The sequence below is a fragment of the Echinops telfairi genome, unplaced genomic scaffold (assembly GCF_000313985.2).
Source record: "Echinops telfairi isolate 266 unplaced genomic scaffold, ASM31398v2 ScPeMD7_7469;HRSCAF=8507_1, whole genome shotgun sequence".
NCBI lineage: Eukaryota > Metazoa > Chordata > Mammalia > Afrosoricida > Tenrecidae > Echinops > Echinops telfairi.
In genome coordinates, this window is record NW_022111373.1 from 35,756,558 (window position 1) to 35,766,961 (window position 10,404).

Below are 10,404 nucleotides of genomic sequence, written 5' to 3' on the forward strand. Positions count from 1 at the left end.
CCCATCTGTAGGCAACTGGACATCTGCTTACAGAAGGGTCACAGGGAGGAGATGAGCCAGTCAGGTTGCAGTATAGCAACAAATGAAACATACACCTTTCCTCTAGCTGTTTAATGCTTCCTCCCCACTATCATGATCCCAATTCTACCTTAAAAATGTGGCCAGACCAGAGAATGTACACTGGTACAGATCATAGCCGGAAACACAGGGAATCCAGGACAGATAAACCCCTCAGGACCAATAATGAGAGTAGAGATTCCAGGAGGGTAAGGGTAAGGTCAGGGAGAAAGGGGGAACAGATCACAATGACCTACCTATAATCCCCTCCCTGGGGGATGGACAAAAGAAAAGTGAGTGAAGGGAGACATGACCGTGTGAGACATGAAAAAATAATAATAATTTATAAATTATCAAGGGTTCATGAGAAAGGAAGGCTGGGGGAGGCAGGGGAGAAATGAGGAGCTGATATGAAGGGCTAAAGTAGAAAAAACACGTTTTGAAAATGATGATTGCAACAAAGGTACAAATGTGCTTGACACAATGGATTGTGATAAGAATTGTATGAACCTCCAATAAAATAATTTAAAAAAAGAATTTGGAAGTTTGTAATTCAAAGGTACTTTCTAAAAGAATTATTCATGGACATACAAAGAAGATCCATAAAAGGAGAAGTAGAAAGCAAGAAATAGTATGAGTAAGGGAATGAACGAGAATGACAATTTTGTCTAAGTAATTGTTGATGAATTCTGCTGAAAAAGAAAGGAGGCACAATCCCAGGTGACTTCACCAGAGCAAAAGGAAGGGAGTAGGGTAAATGAATACATGCCCAGGTCACTGTGTTCAAAATAGAAGGAAATAAGATTAGTATGTAAAAAGAAATGTATAAGAAACATGCTAAAATGCAAATTAGGCAGTGCAATCATGAAATGTCATTGGACCAGGTAACAGGCATCAGAAGATTCATAACAAACAACAAACAAACAAACAAACAAGAACATGTTGGTGAGAATGAGGGGGTCGGAGAGGAGACCCAAATCCCATCTGCAGACAATGGAACATCCCCCCAAAGAGGGGTCCCAGGGAAGGGATGAGTCAATCAGGATGCAGTAAAGCACTGATGGATCACACAATATACCATCTGGTTCCCTGAGGCTTCCTCACCTGACACTATCATGACCCAAGTGCTGCTTCTCACTCTGGACTGGAACGGAGCTGGTACACAGGTATAGATAAAAGACAAAAGCCACGACACCCAGAATCCAGGAACAGGAATAGGAATAGTGATACCAAAAGGGAAGGGGCAAGGGGCAAGGGGCAGAGAGGAGGGAAGGAGGGGAGCTGATTGCAATGATTGGCACATAACCACATACATCCCCTTCAGGGGGACGAACAACAGAAACCAGAAGAGAAGGGAGAGAGCGGTCAGTTGAGACTCGAAAATAATAATTTAAAATCTATAAAGGGGCAATGAGGATGTGAGGGGAGAGGGAGGGAAGAAAAGAGGAGCTGATCCCAAGGGCTCAATAGAAAGTAAATGTCTAAAAGGAACGATGGCAATATAGTTACAAATATGTCAGATACAATTGATGTATGGATTGTAACAAGAGTTCTAACAGCCTCCAATAAAATGATCTTTAAAAAAAAATCCAAGTTAGGTGTGCCTATGTTACCAACAGAAAACAGAATTTGAAGAAAATGAGTATACATTAGAAGAGGGGGAAAAAACAATATTTCTCAAAGAGTAGAATTCAGCAAAAAGTCTTATGTGCTAAATGATACTAAATGGAAAAATACAGCAAAGAGCAATGAAAGCAACAATAGAGAACTTAGACACATGATGAGTTACGATCAAGAATGAAAGAAAGGCAGCTTTCGAAGTGATTTAGAAATAGTCCCTGTAAAACCAGCAATATCAGCAAGGTACGCACAGCAGCATAAGAAGTACACAGGGACCAAAGGACCTGCGGCCGAAGCAAACAGCACCAACTATCGCTAGAGGAAAAAAGCCCCATGGCCTAACAGTTAAGCAAACGCTTGTTTGATAGGCTAAGGTTAGTGGTTCCAACCAACCCAGCAGCTCCACAGGTGGTCTGCTGTCATAAAGACTGGACTAGAAAAGCCCAGCATTACTGTCACATGGGGTAACCATGAATTGAAACAGATTTGCTAGCACATTATCACTAAGGAAAGAGAGGGCCAAAGCTGATCCTTGTGCAATCAAAATTAATAATGGAATCACATTTAAATAGTGTGTGGTCCGGTTATTAAATAGGGAATGACGTCATTTTGGGTAGAAGAGGTTTATCAGGGCCTCCAAGAACACCTTCTTTTTTTTTTTAACATTTTATTAGGGGCTCATACAACTGTTATCCCAATCCATACACACATCAATTGTGTAAAGCGCATTTGTACATCGTTTCTCAAAACATTTTTTCTCCTTTTAAACCCCCGACATTAGGTCCTCATTTTTCCCCTCCCTCCCCGCTCCCCCCTCCCGCATGAGCCCTTGATAGTTTATAAATGGGTATTTTGTCATTTCTTGCCCTGTCCGACGTCTCCCTTCATCCACTTTTCGGTTGTCTGTCCCCCAGGGAGGAGGTCACACACAGTTCCATGTAATCGGTTCCCTCTTTCCTACCCCTTCTCCCTTTACCCTCCGTTTTGCCACTCAGACCACTGGTCCTATAGGGCTCATCCATCCTGGATTCCCTGTATTTCCAGTTCCTATCTGTACCAGTGTACCTCCTCTGGTCTAGCCAGACTTGCAAGATTGAATTCGAGCCAGGAACACCTTTTTGGGAGCACTTATGTCTCTGGGGAAGAGCAGGACAGCCTTCTGTCAGGCTTTTTAACCAGTTGTAATCTTACAGCCATTATTTTTTACAGCAAACTGGTTCACTTTTCTAAAGAGTCTGGTGGCGTAGTCATTCCACAAGAGCAAGATGAGGCTGACTGCTTCCCAAAAGATTTACAGCCTCAGAAATCCTAGGGAGAGCTCTTTCCTATGTGATCACTATGAGTAGGAATTCATTCAGCAGTAGTGGGTTTGGTTTGGGGTTTGGCTTACAATTTATTCTGCTTAGGTATTAATACAACAATAGACGAAACCACCTTAAGTGGCTTTATTTTTTGAATGTTTCTATAATTCATTATCCATAACCCATAATACTCTATAAAAGTGATCTTATATTCTGAGTCATAGTTCTATCAGATTATTAAAGAATATATTAGGCAATAATAATGTGTTAAAATCAATATTCAATATTTTATTTAAATTTAATTTAATTATATGCACTAAAAGTGCCTTTACCTTTCCTTCTGATTGCCTTAGAAGAGCAAATTTTATCTTAAACCAATATCTATATTTCTTTTCCTCTGAAAATCTTACTAAAGTTCTGTGTAACAACAAAGAATGCTACCATGCTGAGTCAATAATGGTTCAGGAAGATGATTTATGAACAAGATCATTTTTCTTGCTCTGAAAGATATATGGCAGTGAAATGAAGCCCACAATCAAAGAAGGAATCATCACTTACTACAAACTTGAAAGCAGGTACTGGGTTTCATCGTGTTAAAACAGTGACAATGAATAATGAAACAGAAGAATAATGATTACATGATTATAATTAAGAAAAATAAGACAATTTTGAGGGAAGCAAGTTTAAAGCAGGTAGAAGATGAGAGCAGAAATTGCTACTTATAGCAATTTCTAGAATCTTTAACAGACAGGTAGGTGATACCATCTCCTCTCTGGGAATGTTCAAGAAACAATAAGATCATTCACTTAGAAAATACTTCCTGGCATTTACCAAGCACTATGCAGCGCTAGAAAAGACCCAGTGCCTGTCCGTAGGGGGTCTATACTGGGCTAAACAAAGCAGTCTTGCAGGAGAGTTGGTGGAGGTCAAGAGAGGACAATTAAGAAACATAAAAGGAAGTAGACAGGGGAGGGATGATTAGAAATGCTTCATTCTAGAACAGAATGCTAACTGGTTCTATGAAGGAGCTCTGGAGACATAGTGGGTTACACATTGAGCTGCTAATCCCAAGGTCCGTGAACCCACCAGCTCCCTCATGGGACAAAGATGAGGCTGTCTATTCCTGTGAAGATTTAAAGTCTCAAAAACCCAAAGGGGCAGTTCTACTCTGCCCTATAGGGTTACAGTGAGTTGGAATTGATTCAATGGCAATCAGTTTGTGTGTTTGCTTTGGTTTTAGGTGTGTGGTTAAGTAGTAGGCTGCTAACTGAAAGGCTGATGGTTTGAGTCCACCCCAGAGGCCTTAGAAGACAATGATGTGGTAATCTACTTGTGAAAAATAAGACACTGAAAACCCTATGGAGAATATTCTACTCTGACACACATGGGGTCACCATGAATTAGGGCTAACTTCACAGCAGTTTACAACAGCAAACTGTATCTAAACACCAAAATCATGTTTGAAGTGACTTAGCGTCTCTCATAATCACACCCTTAATATAAGAGACTAATTGCTCCAGTGCTATCTTTACAGTATTTAAAAAAAATTTTTAAAACCATTTTATTGGGGGCTCAGACAACTCTTTTCAGATCCATACATCCATTGTGTCAAGCACATTTGTACATTTGCTGCCATCATCATTCTAAAAACATTTGCTGTATGTTTGAGGCCTTGCTGAAACATGACCAAATTACCATGTTGAAATTATCTCATTTTATGTACTACACACTACCCCAATCTTAACGTTTGGTTATGTCAATACCTATATATTTCTGAACATTCATATATCTTACCAGGCCAAAGAATAAAGAAAACACTTGACATTTTTATAGAGTATTGCATGACAAAGGTATATACACACACTGAGAAAACACCCCCAAATCAAAGCTCACTGTCATCAAGTCCATTCCACCATTACAACTCAATGTAACCTTACAGGAAAGAGCAGAAATGCCCCTGTGGGTTTTTGAAACTAACTTTTTCCCCACGTAAATATTATTATTTTTTTAATTGTTGCAAAAATATACACCAAAAAATTCTCCAATTCAACAACTTCTACATGTAAATTCAATGCCATTGATCATATTCTTTGTGTTGTACAACATCCTTTCTAAATTAGTCCACTACCATTAACATAAACTCAATGACCCCTAAGCAAAGATTCTTCCTCCTTCACCCATGGTGACCATTGATTAACTTTGGTTTCTTTCTGTTTTAGAAGCTTTCTTGATATAATATTCACATATCATATACTTCCGTAGTGAAGTTGCTTTTAAAAAGAGTAAGAATGTCACACTTTATGGAAAATAGAAGTCTCACCTTTCTCCCTTGGAATAGCTGGTAGTTTTGAACTTCTGACCTTGCAGTTAGCAGCCTAATGTGTAATCCATTACACCACCAGGGTCCCTATACACAAAGTAGCTAAAATAGTCTTTAAAAATTCTTCTGAAAAATGAGAGGAAAAAGCCAACTATTAAAAGTAGATCTCCAGTGTACTTTGGCTTTCAGGAGCAGATGAGATTGAACTGGAACTAGAAGTCCACAGAAAAGGTACCATTCTGAGGTTATAATAAATGATGCATCCTAATCATAATGTGTAAATGCAAGAACTATGCAGGCAAGAAAGAAAAGAACCAAATGGTGAGAAGATACAGAAAGGGTTCCAATCAGCAGGGACTAGAAGCAGGCTCTCTCTGGGTTATAGGTTAAAGGCGAGAGCTAAAACCAGAGAATTAATTTTGTTGGGGGGGGGGGTCCAAAACATGGGAGAAAATCTTTGTGATCCTATTTACAAAGAAGTTCTTAGATATACTTCCAAAATCATGAACCATCAAAGGCAAACTGACACAGCAAATGACATTGAAATTAGAAACGCTCCTCAGAAGATACTTAAGAAATAAAAAGAGAAGCCAAAGAAATGGAGAATAATATATGCAAAATATCTATCTGCTAAAGGCCTTGTATCCCCTATATATAACACATTTATATAATTTAATAGCAAGAACACAATAGCTGTTTTTTTTAATGAAAAAATATTTGAATAAATCACAGAAGAGAACAGAATGGCAAATAAGGCACAGGAAAGATATATAATATTATTAATCACTAAGAAAATAATAATTCAATCCATGATGAGATACCACTGCATACACATTAGAATGGCAGGTAATCAAAAGATAACACTAACCACTGTTGGCAAGGATACGATATGGGGAAACAAACTCTCATACATTGTTAGTGGATATGCAAAAATGGTACAATGTAGAAAACTGTTTAGAAGTTACTGATCAAGCATATGTTTTCTATTTAATCCATATATTTAAGTCTTAGATAAGTCTAATAAGACAAATATATCCACACAAAGATATTGATTAATATTCATAGCAGCTTTATTTAAAATTGCCTTATACTGGAAATAATCAAAATGTTCATCAGCTTGAGACTGTAAAAAACAAGCTAGTAAAGCTATACAATGGAAATAAAATGGCATACATTCCTAATAGATGCAATAGCCTAAGTGAGTCTCCGAACTATTATGTAAATGAAAAAAATCTATATAAAAGACTACATACTATATGGTTCCATTTGAATATAATTGTAGAATAGGGTAAACTACAGTGACAAAGATCAGTGGCTCTCAGGGCCTTGTGGTACAGAAGGGAACTAACTTCTGCAAAGTGGCATTAAGAAACTTTTTGGGGTGATGGAAATACAGCACTGGTTACATTTGGCAAAGCTCATCCACTGTATCCTTATAGTTGGTATGTTTTATTGTACTTAAATTTTAGTGGAATAAATTAAAATTATGAAAGCTATTTTAAGACTTTTATAAATATACTTAATCACTGTAAAGTTTACAGTATTAATAACAAAGAACTAAGATAGCCTGTAACTAAGGTGTTTCTTCTCTAATGATTTTTTTTTTTTTGCCCACTCCAGGGGCATCAAAAAGTTCGTGGAAAAAAATGGAACTTAAAGATAATGATATTTTACTACAGACTTTTAAAAGCCCCCTTGTGTGTATGTGTGTGTGTATGTATGTAATATAACATTATCAATTCAACTTTTATCAGCTGTATAACTTATTGATATCAATGACCTTAATCGTGTTACATAATCATTACCCTTAATCAATGCAAAATTTCCCATTATCATGAACAGATACTCATTGCTTAGGGGCTTCTTTATATGGGATTGCAAAATGTTTAAAGGAGCTCATAGTCAACTGGTTCATTTTTAAGGTAAATCAAGCAGATGGGTGTATTAAAATATTCCCTTTCTTCAACAGTGCCAGCATATGGGATTCAAAGGAAGACTTAATTCGAGCCATTTCTAAACAGTCTTTAATAAGCTACGAAGAAAATTAACCCATCGTACTCATCTGACAGTCTTTTTAACCCCTGATCTCTGACAAAATGACAAAGTGACTGAACTAAATTCAAGATAGATTCTATTCCATGCTAATAAAGACACCGAAGACTGTTCTTCCCATTTTAGCTAATCAAGAGAAAACAAACCACCTGCTTGTTAGATGCGATCGTAACAGGATAATATCCACAAGGCAAATCAATGACAAGATTATCCTAAATAAATACACGGAGAATGCATCACATTGTTTTTCCTGTCAAACTTTATCAAGACAAAAACTACTCTCCAAGTCAGTTCTCATTTTTTAAGCAGCATTCCTTTCACATAGGAAATGTTTCTGAAAATATATTTTCTGCTTTTAAAAATAATATTGGTGAGATTTTTGTTCTATCATTTCCATAAGACCTTTTGTGACCACTATTTGTGAGAGAGATAAGAGAAAGGTTGGGGAGTGTGAAGCTCCTAAGGGCTTTTCTAACTCAACACAGTTGAAGGATGTCAACATTGTCTATGTTGGGCTTTTTGGTAAAAAACAGTCAAACCTAAATTCAATAAACTATCTTCATGTTACTTTATTTTAATATATTATACAATGGAAAAAAGTGTTGCTTTAATAAGTTAAATAAAATAATTAATAATCATGAGATCAAAATAGTAATATAGCTGTCCTTCTTTTCTTTTTTTTTAAGCTGTCCTTATTTTCACAGAAGAGATTATAATGACAAATCCTTAACAAAAACAAAAAACAAAAAAACTAGAATATTTATTACTGAAATAGATGTTGAATAATTCCATTACATGCCAGGGAACTCATCATTTATATATTCTCCCTCATTTCACATTCATTAGAGCTATTAATATTATACAAATGCCTTGAAAGTAGGCATTCCTGAAAAAGCACATACATTTTTAGGCCACTAGAAACATTTAAAGGAGCCCTGGTGGCATAGTGGTCATAAGTTGAGCTGCTAACTGCAAGGTTAGCAGTTTGAAACCAGCAGCCATTGTAAGGGAAAAAGATGAGGCTTTCGACAGTCTCAGAAATTACAGGGGCAGTTCTACCCTGTATGAGCCAGAATCAACTCCATGCCGTGAGTTTGGCTTTGGTTTGAGAAACGTTTAATAAATGGTTTTAAGATTTTTTTTATGGCTTTCAATGAAAAAAACAAAAAGTTATATAAGTATCCTATACAAACCATTACCAAAGAATAATTAAACGAATCATTGGAAGTTTTACAAATAATGAGACATCCCTGGGTGACCACCAGCTGAAAGACTGGTGGCTCATAGGCACCTGGGAATACAGGTCTGGCGATCTGCTCTGAAAAGCCCAATGAAATGGTTCTAGTTACACACAAAGGGCGCCACCAGTAGGAATTGACTTGACACAACTAACAACAAGAAAGAAGCCGGAAGTAGAATACATTAACAGTACTCCGTCAGACTCCACAGTAAGTAATTGGTCCTATTTTCAATCTTACGGATTTACTTTATTTTTGATCCCGGCAATTGGCTTAATGGATGACTAGTCTCCTTTTAGCATAATCTGAAGAGGCAGAATCTGCAAGAGACCGTTACACTCAGAGTTACGGAGAATACAATATTACATCAATGTGTGGTTTCCCCACAAACTCTTACATGTCTCATCCATCAGGCTAGTGTAGGCCCAAGAGAACATTCAGGTTCTAGAAATTCCGAATTTAGAGACATTCTTAACACATTTTTATAGAGTTATACTACTTGTCTGGTTCTGTAAAAACGGTGCAGCTTCAGATCGCCTCATCCAACTTCCCAAAGCAGGGAGGATCGTCATCACTAGCAATAGCACACCGTGGGTTTGAAAACTCATTGCAATGGCCACAAGGAACTCACAGACCAGACTCACAATTAATGGGATTATTCAGAATTAGAATAAATGAACAGGAACAACTCAAGACAGAGTTCTACTTGGCCAAGTCTCTTGGCACTCCCACCCCTTCACCCTTTGCCTGCCCTGTACCCTGCTGGAGCAGTGCTATAAAGGGCTTTAGCTCCACTGCTCAAAGGCATTCCCTTCCCCAAGGAAGCCTTCTGCCCTAAGGCACTGAGCTCTCTTGCTCTGCTCCATGGTTTGCCAAGCCTATGCTAGTCCTATGCGACTGCCAGTTTATGTTTTCTGCACTGTTACAGCTCTGTCTGTCTCCTGGCTCCAGAAGGTTCTCAGTACAGAGACCCCAAAGTCCAAAGGATGAACAAATCGCCAGCGCTTGATGGTAATGAAGTCCCCCATTCAGCCTCTAAGGTAGACTCCCTTTAAATTGGCAAGATGGCAAAACTGACCAATCCCTTGCAAGGGTTCCACATACATCTCTATACTAGCATAACTGTCCAATCCCCTTAGTGGGCCTTGAGCACCTCATTTGCTTAGTCATTCTGTGGGCTTGGAGGGCTATATTAAAGCAATTCACTGCACTACATGTCTCAGGTTTATCTCTTCTTTCCTCCATACCCAGAGAGCTGACAGTAAAAGAAACCCAGAAAAGCACATGCAATGTTGATCAAGAGCTGTCAAATGATATCTAACCCAGCATTTTAAAATCACACAAGATAAAGTAAAAGGTAATAAGAATGAAAACAGATTATCGCTATGTTGGCAGGGAGATGGCTTGACCGGATTTTGAGAAGTTAATTTATTTACTACAGAGAACCAAACCCTAACAGCTCTAGACATAAGTACCTGAAGTAGGGAGGATGTTTTAAAGATGGGCTAGTATTTTGCCCAGCAAGGTATGACTGGTAGTTTCCAGAAAAGGATTTTTCCTCTCCTGAAATATTTACAAAAAGCATTTGTAAGTATGCAAAGGCGATTCCTTCTATGAAAGTGGTTAAGATACCAATACAGAGAGGCGAGCCGAGAAAATGGATTGAACCGGTTCTGCATTTAGCAGGCAACAGGCCTGCCTGGTGGGCTGGAGGCCCCGTCATTGGACTCATCACTGCTTCTTCCCATGCAGTCTGAGGACAAAGCCATCAGTAGCACTACGTCTGGGACCCGACTGAATCCCTAAGAAGTAACAG